The sequence below is a fragment of the Lithobates pipiens genome, unplaced genomic scaffold (genome assembly GCF_037356315.1).
Source record: "Lithobates pipiens isolate NorthernLeopardFrog02 unplaced genomic scaffold, aLitPip1_a1.2 Scaffold_28, whole genome shotgun sequence".
Classification (NCBI taxonomy): Eukaryota; Metazoa; Chordata; class Amphibia; order Anura; family Ranidae; genus Lithobates; species Lithobates pipiens.
In genome coordinates, this window is record NW_027507789.1 from 222,248,134 (window position 1) to 222,261,987 (window position 13,854).

Here is a 13,854-nt window from a genome sequence, read left to right on the forward strand (position 1 = left end):
TTTATTGTTCTGCACAATGCGGTGATCTGTCATTGTACATGATGTGGACGGGACAACCCCCCAGCTGGTGCGATCCACCAAAATGTCACAACAAGCCCCGCCCCCTCCCCTCCTCCGCACGCCGATTCTCAATGGATCACCGATACATAAAGCAGAACTTCTCTCATTGATTTCATCTTTCCATCTATTAAATCTTCTGTCCTTGTTCTTGTTTTGGATTGTAAACGTCACCATCAAAACAGATTCACAGATTCCAAAATACTTTCCTATATACAGTATCTCACAAAAGTAAGTACACCCCTCACATCTTTCCATGTGACAACACTGAAGAAATGACACTTGTCTACAATGTAAAGTAGTGAGTGTACAGCTTGTATAACAGTGTAAATTTCCTGTCCCCTCAAAATAACTCAACACACAGCTATTAATGTCTAAACCGCCGGCAACAAAAGTCAGTACACCCCTAAGTGAAAATGTCCAAATTGGGCACAATTAGCCATTTTTCCTCCCCCGGTGTCATGTGACTCGTTAGTGTTATAAGGTCTCAGGTGTGAATGGGGAGCAGGTGTGTTAAATTTGGTGTTATCGCTCTCACTCCCTCATACTGGTCACTGGAAGTACAACATGGCACCTCATGGCAAAGAACTCTCTGAGGATCTGAAACAAAGAATTGTTGCTCTACATAAAGATGGCCTTGGCTATAAGAAGATTGCCAAGACCCTGAAACTGAGCTGCAGCACGATGGCCAAGACCATACAGCGGTATAACAGGACAGGTTCCCCTCAGAACAGGCCTCGCCATGGTCCACCAAAGAAGTTGAGGTCACGTGATCAGCGTCATATCCAGAGGTTGTCTTTGGGAAATAGACGTATGAGTGCTGCCAGCATTGCTGCAGAGGTTGTAGGGGTGGGGGGGTCAGCCTGTCAGGGCTCAGACCATACGCCGCACACTGCATCAAATTGGTCTGCATGGCTGTCATCCCAGAAGGAAGCCTCTTGTAAAGATGAAGCACAAGAAAGACCACAAACAGTTTGCTGAAGACAAGCAGACTAAGGAGATGGATTACTGGAACCATGTCCTGTGGTCTGATGAGACCAAGATAAAGGTATTTGGTGTCAGATGGTGACAAGCGTGTGTGGGGGCAACCAGGTGAGGAGGACAAAGACAAGTGTGTCTTGTCTACAGTCAGGCATGGTGGTGGGAGTGTCATGGTCTGGGGCTGCATGAATGCTGCCGGCACTGGGGGGCTACAGATCATTGAGGGGACCATGAATGCCAACATGTACTGTGACATACTGAAGCAGAGCATGAGCCCCTCCCTTCAGAGACTGGACCGCAGGGCAGTATTCCAACATGATAACCACCCCAAACACACCTCCAACACCACCACTGCCTTGCTAAAGAAGCTGAGGGTAAAGGTGATGGACTGGCCAAGCATGACTCCAGACCTAAACCCTATTGGTCATCTGTGGGACATCCTCAAATGGAAGGTGGGGGAGGGGAAGGTCTCCAACATCCACCAGCTCTGTGATGTCATCATGGAGGAGGGGAAGAGGACTCCAGTGGTGACCTGTGAAGCTCTGGTGACCTCCATGCCCAAGAGGGTGAAGGCAGTGCTGGAAAATAATGGTGGCCACACAAAATATTGACACTTTGGGTCCAATCTGGAGATTTTCACTTAGGGGGTGTACTGACTTTTGTTGCCAGCGGTTTAGACATTAATGGCTGTGTGTTGAGTTATTTTGAGGGGACAGGAAATGTACACTGTTATACAAGCTGTACACTCACTACTTTACATTGTAGACAAGTGTCATTTCCTCAGTGTTGTCACATGAAAAGAGAAAAGAAAATATTTACACAAATGTGAGATAAGGGTGGGTGTACCAAGATGGCTCCAACGGAATGTCACTTCGGTTGCATTTTCTGATGGGTAGCGTTATTCTGATACAACACACAGCTCTCTCTCTCACTTTGGTGAGAGTTTGCCAGGAAGAGAAGGGGGGGGGGGGCGAGTCATAAGAGGGCCAATGAGAGCTGCAGAGCTGGAGGTGTGGCTCAGTGTAATTCCAGGAAGTGAATAGGCAGCAACTTCAGCTGCCCACAGTTAAAATGGCTGCAGCCAGACTCAGTGGAGGGAGATTTCTGCAGAATATCACCATCACGCTGTCACTGTTATACTGTCATACCATCACTGTCATGCTGGTCTGTCACACTGTCACAGTCACGCTGTCATATCGTCACACTATCACTGTCAAAGTCATATTCTCACTTAAATACTGTCATGGTCACGCTGTCATACTGTCCCAGTCATGCTGTCACTGTCATCGTCACACTGTCATACTGTCACTTTGTCACACTGTCATGCTGTCACGCTTATATACTGTCACGCAGTCATACTGTAATATTGAAACTGTCATACTGTCACTGTCAACCGTCATGGTCACGCTGTCACTGTCATACTGTCATTGTCATACTGAAACTTTCATGCTGTCATTCTGTCACTGTCATATTGTCACTGTCATGGTCAGTGACTGTCATATTGTCACTGTCATGGTGTCACTGTCATACTGTCACTGTCATACTGTCACTGTCATGGTCAGTGACTGTCATATTGTCACTGTCATACTGTCACTGTCATACTGTCACTGTCATACTGTCACTGTCACGATGTCACTGTCACGGTGTCACTGTTATGCTGTCACTGTCTTGGTGTCACTGTCATGGTCAGTGACTGTCATAATGTCACTGTCATGCTGTCACTGTCATGCTGTCACTGTTATGCTGTCACTGTCATGGTGTCGGTGTCACTGTCATGCTGTCACTGTCATGGTGTCACTGTTATGCTGTCACTGCCACGCTGTCACTGTCACGGTGTCACTGTCATGCTGTCACTGTCATGGTGTCGGTGTCACTGTTATGCTGTCACTGTCTTGGTCAGTGACTGTCATAATGTCACTGTCATGGTGTCACTGTCACAGTCATGCTGTCATACTGTCACTGTCACTGTGTCACTGTTATGCTGTCACTGTCTTGGTGTCACTGTCATGGTCAGTGACTGTCATAATATCACTGTCATGGTGTCACTGTCACTGTCATGCTGTCACTGTCATGGTGTCACTGTCATGCTGTCACTGTTATGCTGTCACTGTCATGGTGTCGGTGTCACTGTCATGCTGTCACTGTCATGGTGTCGGTGTCACTGTTATGCTGTCACACTCCCTCAGCAGTCGCCTGGCTCTGCTCTCGCCTCACACACATGGCCCATCAGCATCAGCCAATCAGCAGTTGTCTCCCATAAACTCGGTGACCCGGCCTCTCCCCCCCCCCCCCCCCCCCCTCCGGCTGATGCAATAATGTTGCAATCTCCTGCAGGTCACCGCTTCTCCCTCCGACAGGAAAGAGTTCCTTCAAATTCCTAGAAACAAAGAGAATGAGAGGCTGGGGAGGGAGGAATTCTGCAGCACAAGTCATAGAGAAGTGAAGTACACCAAGTGCGATTCGCCCATCAGAGGGCGGCGGTGTTATTTTAGCCGTCATAGCAGTGTGGCCGGGCAGGTGAGAGGGGCGGAGGCGTGCGATTGGCGGAGGGATCCTCCTCCGGGAGGGGGTGACGTAACCTCGGGGATTACACTATAGAAGTGACGCCTCGGCACATCACCCGCCAGATCCTTCCAGCAGCTCTCCCGGTGAAATCCTCCGTCTCGTACATGAGTCACCATGGCCCTCTAGATCTGCACCCAACAAGTGTGCCGCTGCACTTGTGCCGCCATCTGCCAACAACCGCAATCATGGCGTAAGTACATTTCTACATTTAAAAAAAAAAAAAATTTAAAAAATGTTTTTTTTTTTCAATCTCCTCTTCCTGCAAAGGCGGCACTAGCCAAAGGCGGCACTAGCCAAGGGCCGGCGCCGGTGTTTTGGCAAAGCCAAATTCCGGGATCGCGGCCACGCCTTTCCCACATCGCTCCTCGCACTTCCTTCCACATTTTCCCACAACACCAAACAAGAGCTACTGATTCCGATAACCCCCAATAATCGGAGCGGGCGGAAAGCGAACCTTTGCCATACACACAATAAAAATAAATGAATTAATCATTAATTAATAAGTAAAAAAAAAAAAATGTTTTTTTTTTTAAATGAAGTTAAGAAAATTAAAAATCACACAAAGTGCGGTGACCTGCAGTAACCAATCAGGGGACCTCTTGTAGTGTAACATTTTAACGGGGTGTAAGATTTTATCTGATTGGCTGTTATGACTTAAAGAACCTTCTATACGTTATCTTGTGCGGGGAAAAAAAGTGCTTTTATTTTTCTGCATTGTACATAGTTATTGTTTGAGTCCTATGGTATTGTGTACGAGATTGTGGACTTTTTATTTTTCTAGAATACAATGGAAATGGTTCTGCTTGTTATATATGTCAAATTAATTTTTTTAATTTAAAAAAATATAAAAATAAAATATTTATCTTATATTTTATTATTAATATTATACATATTTATATATTTAATAATTAATAATAAAAATAATGAAACATATATACTTATGTTATTAAATTTTTTAATATATATATATATATATATATATAATAAAAAAATGCATTATTTCTATATATTGTTATTATTACTACTACATTATTGTATTATATATTTTTATTTTATATATATATATAATATATAAAAATAAAAATAAATATTTTTATAATTATTATTACTACTACATTATTTTATTATAACTTTTTTAAAGTTATATTTGAAAATATAAAAAGAAAATTCTAATATATATATATATATATATATATATATATATATATGTGTTAATATAAAAAAAAAACTAATATTTATATTAAAATAACGTAGTAGTAGTAGCAATATATATATTTATTGCTACTACTACCACATTATTTTAATATAAATATTCGTTTTTTTTATATTAACACACACACATACATACACATATATATATATATATATATATATATATATATATATATATATATATATATATATATATATATATATATATATAAATATTAGTTTTTTTATTTTAACACACACACATATATATACACACATACATACATAAACACACACACACACACACACACATAAAAAAAGAAAATTATAATATATATTTGAAATATAACATTAAAAAAGTTATAATAAAATAATGTAGTAGTAATAATAATTTTAGAGGATATTTTTTCTTTTATATATTATATATAAAATAAAAATATATAATACAATAATGTATATAATATATATAAAATATATATAATTTTTTTATGAAATAGAAGAACAGAATAATATATTTTTAATTATTATTTACTACCACATTATTTTATTGTAAATATATATATATATATATATATTTTTTTATATTATTTTAACATGTATATTACAGAATATATTGCTACTATGAGATTACATTATTTAATTATAAATATTTTATTTTTTGATATTATAGTATATATTATGAAATATAAAAAAATTATTATATTATCTTTTTTATATTATTACACACACATAAAAAAAATATAAATTATATACATATATATATATATACATATATATATATATATATATATATATATACATATATACATAAAAACTAAATTATATATTTATTTTATCTCACATTTTACTATTAAATATATACTTATCTATTTATATATAAAATGTAACAAGATACAATAAGTGTATACATTATTTTTGCTTATGTAACACATTGTTGCCTTTATATAATTTCCTGCTTATTTTACACAGTTTTATAATAATGCCGGGGGGGGGGGGGGGGGGGAGTTTTTACCTGTCCCCAAGTCACAATAATTAGGGATCTGTTACTAACAATTTTAGAGGACACCTGCAGATGCTGACAGACCCCCCCTCCCCCCCCCCCCCCCCCCCCCCTCCACCACCACCTTGGGACCAAGAGCTATGGTTTGATTTCCAAGAGGTTCTGCAGCAGCTGCAGCCATGTGATTGGTTTTAGTATGACAAGTTCATATTCAGCTGTAACACTGGCTGTGCCCCCCCCCATACAGTAACATTACTGAGGGGCCACAGAGGGATTTCCCACGCTCGGTGGGGTCACAAGGTTGCACATCAGGAGGAAACAAATGTCACCTTTTATGGATTTTCATGCCAGTTGCACATCTGATCATCATTATCCACCATAAATCATTATCACACTATGACATCATAGTACACTGACAGAAGAAGTGTCACCTTATATAATCATTAGAGATCTATTACAGCTTTCAGGAGGTTTTCTTTTGTTTATTTTTTGTTCTTTTTTAGTGACACTTTTATTATAAGAGATGGAGAGTCCGAGCGCCCGACTCCGAACATCGCCTGATATTTATGGGACTTTTCTGCGTTGTGATCAATACAAAAATGAGAACCACTCAGACAGGATGTTAGACATATTTTGATAAATATATTATTATTATTATATTTATATAGTGTCTACAGTCTGCACAGCACTCTACATCATGAGGGGAGACAGTACACACATTATATTACCAAAAGTATTGGGACACCCGCCTTTACACACACATGAATTGTAATGGCATCCCAGTCTTAGTCCGGAGGGTTCAATATTGAGTTGGCTCCTCCCCTTTGCAGCTATAACAGCTTCAACTCTTCTGGGAAGGCCGCCCACAAGGTTTAGGAGGGTGTCTATGGGGATTTGGGGGTTTGACCATTCTTCCAGAAGAGCATTTGTGAGGTCAGGCACTGATGTTGGACGAGAAGGCCTGGCTCGCAGTCTCCGCTCTAATTAATGCCAAAGGTGTTCTATCGGGTTGAGGTCAGGACTCTGTGCAGGACAGTCAAGTTCCTCCACCCCAAACTCGCTCATTCATGTCTTTATGGACCTTGCTTTGTGCACTGGTGCGCAGTCATGGTTCGGCGGCACTTTTGGCCGCACCCAGAAGACCGCACTGTTAGAATACGATGGAAATATTAACATTAAACATGAACAGATGTCTTTATAAAGTTATAAAAAGTAAAAAAAAAAAAAAAAAATAAAAAAAAAAAAGCATTCTGTTCCCGTGTTTGTAAAATCAGGACCATCTTTCAGATGCGAGTATGACTCCCCCTCCCCCCTCCGCCATCTGCTTGGTACATCCCAGGGGTTTAATTTACACTTGTTTTTCTGACTTGGGTCGATCCCTCCGGGGGGTGGGGGGAGGGGAGGAGTGTGAGCAATACGTACAGCGAACGCAAAACACTACAAATAGGTTACAACAAAAGGGACAACTAAAAAAACAAAAAACAAAAGTACAATCGCCTGTGTACATCGGACATTTATCCCGGGTCACATGTTTGCGATTCAGTGCCGGTTCCCGCATCGCACCCAATATCGCACGCCGACATCTGTGAACCGCTGGGGGGGGGGGGGGGGGGTTTGCCAATCTAAAGTTAATGACGCCCCCGGATCGGTTGGCAGATCGCAGTGCGAATTGTCAAATGGTGCAGGAATCGGATCGCACTGGGTGTGCTCCAATTTTTCAAGTGCCGACCAAAAAAGAAAAAGGGGTCCTGCACATTTTGATGCGATGCGATTTCAGTTTGTATGGCTGGATTCACATTACGCCCAGCCCAGGGAGAACATGCAAACTCCATGCAGATAACGTCCTGACTGGGAGTTGAACCAAGGACCCCCCCTCGGTGCTGCAATCCACCACTAAGCTACCTTGCTGCCATAACCATGTCCAATCCAGAGGAAACCCATGTAAACTCCATGCAGACAGTGTCCTGACTGGGACTTGAACTCAGGGACCACTAAACTACTCTAATCATATCTAATCCAGAGGAAACCCACACAGGCACAGGGAGAACATGCAAACTCCATGCAGACCGTGTGCTGGGACATGAACCGAGGACCCCGATGCCGCGAGGCACCACTAAGCTACTGTGCTGCCATAATCATGTCCAATCCAGAGGGAACCCATACAAACTCCATGCAGATAGTGTCCTGACTGGGACTTGAACCCAGGCGCCACTTAGTCCCTCTGCTTCCCTAAACATGTCTAATCCAGAGGAAACCCATGCAGGTCCAGGGAGAACATGCAAACTTCATGCAGACAGTGTCCTGAATGGGACATGAACCAAGGACCCCGGTGCCGCCAGGCGCCACTATGCTGCCATAACCATATCCAATCCAGAGGGAACCCATGCAAACTCCATGCAGATAACGTCCTGACTGGGAGTTGAACCAAGGACCCCGGTGCTCCAATCAACCACTAAGCCACTGTGCTGCCATAACCATGTTCAATCCAGAGGAAACCCATTCAAACTCCATGCAGATAAGGTCCTGAATGGGACTTGAACCCAGGGACCACTTAGCCCCTCTGCTTCCCTAAACATGTCCAATCCAGAGGAACCCCATGCAAGAACAGACAGTGTCCTGAATGGGACGTGATCCAAAGACCCCAGTGCTGCAAGGCACCAGCAGCGTGACTTTGGAGTGTGGGAGGAAACCAGGATAACCAATGGAAACACGCACCAGCCCAGGGAGAACATGCAAACTCCATGCAGACAGTGTCCTGAATGGGGGCATAATCCAAAGACCCCGGTGCTGCAATCCACCACTAAGCTGGGCTGCCATAACAATGTCCAATCCAGAGGAAACCCATGCAAACTCCATGCAGATAACGCCGTGACTGGGTCTTGAACCCAGGCACCACTAAGCTACCCAGCTGATCTAATCATACCTAAACCAGAAGAAACCCACCCAGGCACAAGCAGAACATGCAAACTCCATGCAGATAATGTCCTGAACAGGACATGATCCAAAGGCCCCAGTGCTGCAATCCACCACTAAGCCACTGTGCTGCCATAACCATGTCCAATCCAGAGGAAACTCACGCAAACTCCATGCAAACCGTGTCCTGAACGTGAACCCAGGCACATATCCAAACCAGAAAAAACGTGCAAACACAGGCAGAACATGCAAACTCCATGCAGACAGGAATGGGTCATGATCAAAAGACCCCATCGCTGCAAGGCACCACCAGCATGCCTTCGGAGTGTGGGAGGAAACCAGGGTAACCAATGGAAACACGCACCAGCCCAGGGAGAAGATGCAAACTCCATGCAGACAATGTCCAGACTGGGAGTTGAACCACGGACCCCGGTGCTGCAAGGCACCACTAAGCCACTGTGCTGCCATAACCAAAATGTCCAATCCAGAGCAAGCCCGTGCAAACTCCATGCAGATAATGTCCTGACTGGGAGGCGCCACTAAGATGCTGTGCTGCCATAACCATGTCCAATCCAGAGCAAACCCATGCAAACTCCATGCAGATAATGTCCTGACTGGGAGGCGCAACTAAGACACTATGCTGCCCTAAACACATCCAAACCAGAGGAAAACTATGCAAGCACAGGGAGAACATGCAAACTCCATGCAGACAGTGCCCTGAACGGGAGCTGAACAAAAGACCTCCGGTGCTGCAATCCACCACTAAGCCACTGTGCTGCCATAACCATGTCCAATCCAGAGCAAACCCATGCAAACTCCATGCAGATTATGTCCTGACTGGGAGGCACCACTAAGCCACTGTGCCGCCATAACCACGTCCAATCCAGAGGAAGCCCATGCAAACTCCATGCAGACAGTGTCCTGAGTGGGACAGGAACCAAATCTGTAGGGATAATCTTCTATCAGCGATCGATCTCTAGGTCCCCTGCACCCCTAAGATGACGGGGCGATGTCCAGCGATGTGCCTGAACCTCACCGCAGCACAAAATGACGCCCCCCCTCCCCCCCAATGTAGCTCAGCCCCCCTCGCTTTCAAAGATGGCGGCCTTCTGAAAAAAAAATAAGGTACAAACTGTTCATGTAAAAAAAAAAAATGTAAATGTAACAAGTCTGGACGGAGCAAAGTCTGCTCGACCTTCACATTGCACAACCCCGGCCCATCGCACGCCTGAGCGCAGAGCGTGACGCCCGCCTTTGTTTTTCCACTCTCAGGAATGCAGAGAGTTCCAGGAACTGACAAACACCTCAAATACACAATAAAAAGAAATGTCGTTGCCTAAGGCCTCATGCACACGAGACGCAGATGAATCCTCTGTTAAAAAAAAGCTGAAACGCGCGTTTAGAAACGCGCGTTTTGCCGCGTTTGCATGCCGCGTTTCGACGTGTTTAGACGCGTTTAGACGCGTTTGCGTTTAAACGCGTTTATAAAGATAACATCATGTAGACCCTCCCCAAGCTCTCAAAGCATTTTTTTTAACTATTTCTGCTATTTTGATCAGAGTGAGCAGCAGCAGCATAGAGAGCAGTTGTACACTTGCATTTGCCGTGTCACTTGCCACGGCACCTGCCACAAGTTGTGGATTGTCCACTTGCCACGTCACTTGCCACAAGTTGGGGATTGTCCACTTGCCACATCACCTGCCACGTCACCTGCCACAAATTGTGGATTGCCCACTTGCCACGTCACTTGCCACATCACCTGCCACGTCACTTGCCACGAGATGTGGATTGTCCACTTTCCACGTCATCTGCCATGCCACCTGCCACAAGCTGTGGATTGTCCACTTGCCACGTCACCAGCCACATCACCTGCCACAAGTTGTGGATTGTCCACTTGCCACGTGACTTGCCACATCACCTGCCACGTCACTTGCCACATCACCTGCCACAAGTTGTGGATTGTCTACTTGCCGCGTCACTTGCCACATCACCTGCCACGTCACTTGCCACGCCACCTGCCACAAGTTGTGGATTGTTCACTTGCCACGTCACCTGCCACGTCACCTGCCACAAGTTGTGGATTGTCCACTTGCCACGTCACTTGCCACAAGCTGTGGATTGTCCACTTGCCACATCACTTGCCACGTCACCTGCCACGTCACTTGCCACGTCACCTGCCACAAGTTTTGGATTGTCCACTTGCCACGTCACTTTCCACGTCAGCTGCCACGTCACTTGTCACGAGATGTGGATTGTCCACTTTCCACGTCATCTGCCATGCCACCTGCCACAAGCTGTGGATTGTCCACTTGCCACGTCACCAGCCACATCACCTGCCACAAGTTGTGGATTGTCCACTTGCCACGTGACTTGCCACATCACCTGCCACGTCACTTGCCACATCACCTGCCACAAGATGTGGATTGTCCACTTGCCACGTCACCAGCCACATCACCTGCCACAAGTTGTGGATTGTCCACTTGCCACGTCCCTTGCCACGTCCCTTGCCACGTCCCCTGCCACGTCACCTGCCACAAGTGGATTGTCCACTTGCCACATCACTTGCCACATCACCTGCCACAAGTTGTGGATTGTCCACTTTCCACGTCACTTGCCACTTCACCTGCCACGTCACTTGCCACAAGTTGTGGATTGTCCACTTGCCACATCACTTGCCACCTGCCATGTCACTTGCCACAAGTTGTGGATTGTCCACTTGCCACGTCACTTGCCACAAGTTGTGGATTGTCCACTTGCAATTGCAATTGTTTAAAATATTTTTCTAATGGTTTTTCATCATTTGCAATCATTTTTGAGATTTTTAATGTAAAAAAAAAAGGTCACCTTTAAAAAACGCATATAAACGCAAACGCGGCTAAACGCGGGTGCCGCGTTTAGCCGCGTTTAGCCGCGTTTAGCCGCGTTTTGCGTCTGAAACGCAGAAATTTTTGTTTCTGAACGCATTTTTTTGCTTCTGGAAAAACGAGATTAAACGCAACTGCATATAAACGGAAAAAAACGAGACTGTGTGCATGGACACATAGGATAACATTGAATGAGTTCAGGTGCAGTTGAAAAAACTGTCCAACTGCATCTGAACGCGCGTTTAACTGCGTCTCGTGTGCATGAGGCCTAAGAAGTCTGCAAATATTTCACCTGCTGGAGCAAAAAAAAAAAAAAAAGTTCTAAAAAAGGTGCCCAGCAGGGGGCAGCATTCTGTGGCTGTGTGATAGAGCAGAATATAATGGGAAATAAAAGTCTAATTCCACAAATAACACACAAAGTGAGGAGAACGACAAAAGAACATCAAACTTTATACAAAACCAGCAACCGGGGGGGGGGTCCGAGGCCCAATCACCAGCCCACAAAAGGGACAAGATGGGTTCAACTAAAGAGGACCTGTCTCTTCTGTGCCCTCCAGCTGTTGTGGAACTACAAGTCCCAGAAGGCATTGCAAGACTCTGACGGCCACAGGCATGACTCTTACGCTCACCGCGCACATTCGGGGGGGGGGGGGGGGGGGGAATTGTATGAAGTGCGTCCGCCAAACTGCATGCACAATGATTGGACAGGTTAGGTAGGCGCTCATATTACATTATTTTTTGGTAAATCTAAATTTGATTGTACGCAGATTGTAAAGTGTATGGCGACTCTCAGGGGCAGAGGCATGAGGAGATTTGTGGAAAAATTGTAAAAAAAAAGGCTTGGGACTTTTTAGGCACAACCAGAAAAATTTACAAAATTATATTTTTATTATATGAGCATAGCAAACAAAAAAATTATATATATATAAAATAAAATCCACATTAATGAGTCGAATACTATTTAAAGTAATGCATCTTTATATATACAACTTCTAACTACATGGAGTCTGAAAGAAGAAAAATATCATTCCATTGTAGTAATGAATCCAAGAGTGCGGCTATATTACAGTAAAGCGATGTAGACTGGATCTCGGCTCCACGTGTTTCGTGCCTTGCGGCTTCTTCAGGAGCATCAGAATGATATATAATATGAGGCTAGATGAAGTATAAGCTCACAGTTTAAAAACAAATCCGAATATACAAGATGCAGGGCAGCTGCTGGAGGGTCAGGTAGTCCCGTCAAAAATGATAGTTTGGATGTGAAAGATCAATTTCACTGAAGGCGAGGAATTAAAGAGGGGGGGGGGAGGGGGGGTTTGAAAAATTGGATGTCAAAGGCCAGCGGTGAATGAAGCATATGGGAAATGGGAAAAGACAACATCGCCACTGATTCATAAGAGGTAAAAATATGAGGTGATCTCCTGACAGGAACCCCTCTAGAACCCCTAAACATCAGGAACCCCAAAGGAACCTCTCTGGAACGTCAGGAACCCCTCAAATGTCAAGAACCCCTCGAGAACGTCAGCCACCCCTCAGGAACCCCTCAAACATCAGGAACCCCTCAAACCTCAGGAACCCCTTGGGAACGTCAGGAATCACTCAGGAACATCAGGAACCCCTCAGGGAACCCCTCGAGAAAGTCAAGAACCCCTCAAACTTCAGGAACCCCTCGGGAATTTCAGGAATCCTTCAGAACCCCTCAGGAACATCAAGAACCCGTCAGGAACCCCTCAAGAACCCCTCAAACATCAGGAACCCCTCAGGAACCCTTCGGGAATGTCAGGAACCCCTCAAACTTTGGGAACCCCTCAGGAATTTCAGGAATCCTTCGGGAACCCCTCAGGAACCCCTCAAACGTCAGGAACCCCTCGGAAACATCAGCTGATGCTGCAATGACACACAGAATGCGTGGAGCCACACTCTTGGATTTTTTTTTTTTTTTTTTTTTTTTACTACAATGAAATTATATTTTTATCTTTCAGACTCCATGTAGTTAGAAGTTGGATATATACAGATGCATTACGTTAAAGTATTTGACTCATTAAGGTGTATATATATATATATATTGTTTACTATGTTCATATAATAAAAATATAATTTTGTACATTTTGTCTGGTCGTGCCTAAAAGGTCCAAGCCCTTTTTAATTTTTTCTTCAATCCTGATGGGATGTGGCAACGTTTATTTAGAAGTAAAATAATAATAAAAAAAAAATTATATATAATTTTACACACAAACTAATAGTAATAATACATTTTTATATATATATATATATATATATATA

The 13,854-nt window shown here is 43.9% G+C and overlaps 1 protein-coding gene across 1 annotated transcript in view; it reads left to right on the forward strand.

Annotated features, from left to right (window-relative positions):
* The first annotated feature begins 3,591 nt into the window (after positions 1–3,591).
* ATF5 (activating transcription factor 5) overlaps positions 3,592–13,854 on the forward strand; it is a 23,878-nt gene continuing 13,615 nt past the window's right edge. Inside the window, exon 1 of the mRNA XM_077460575.1 lies at positions 3,592–3,793. The gene's annotated coding sequence lies outside the window, so the exon portion shown is untranslated. The remainder of the gene's footprint in view (positions 3,794–13,854) is intronic.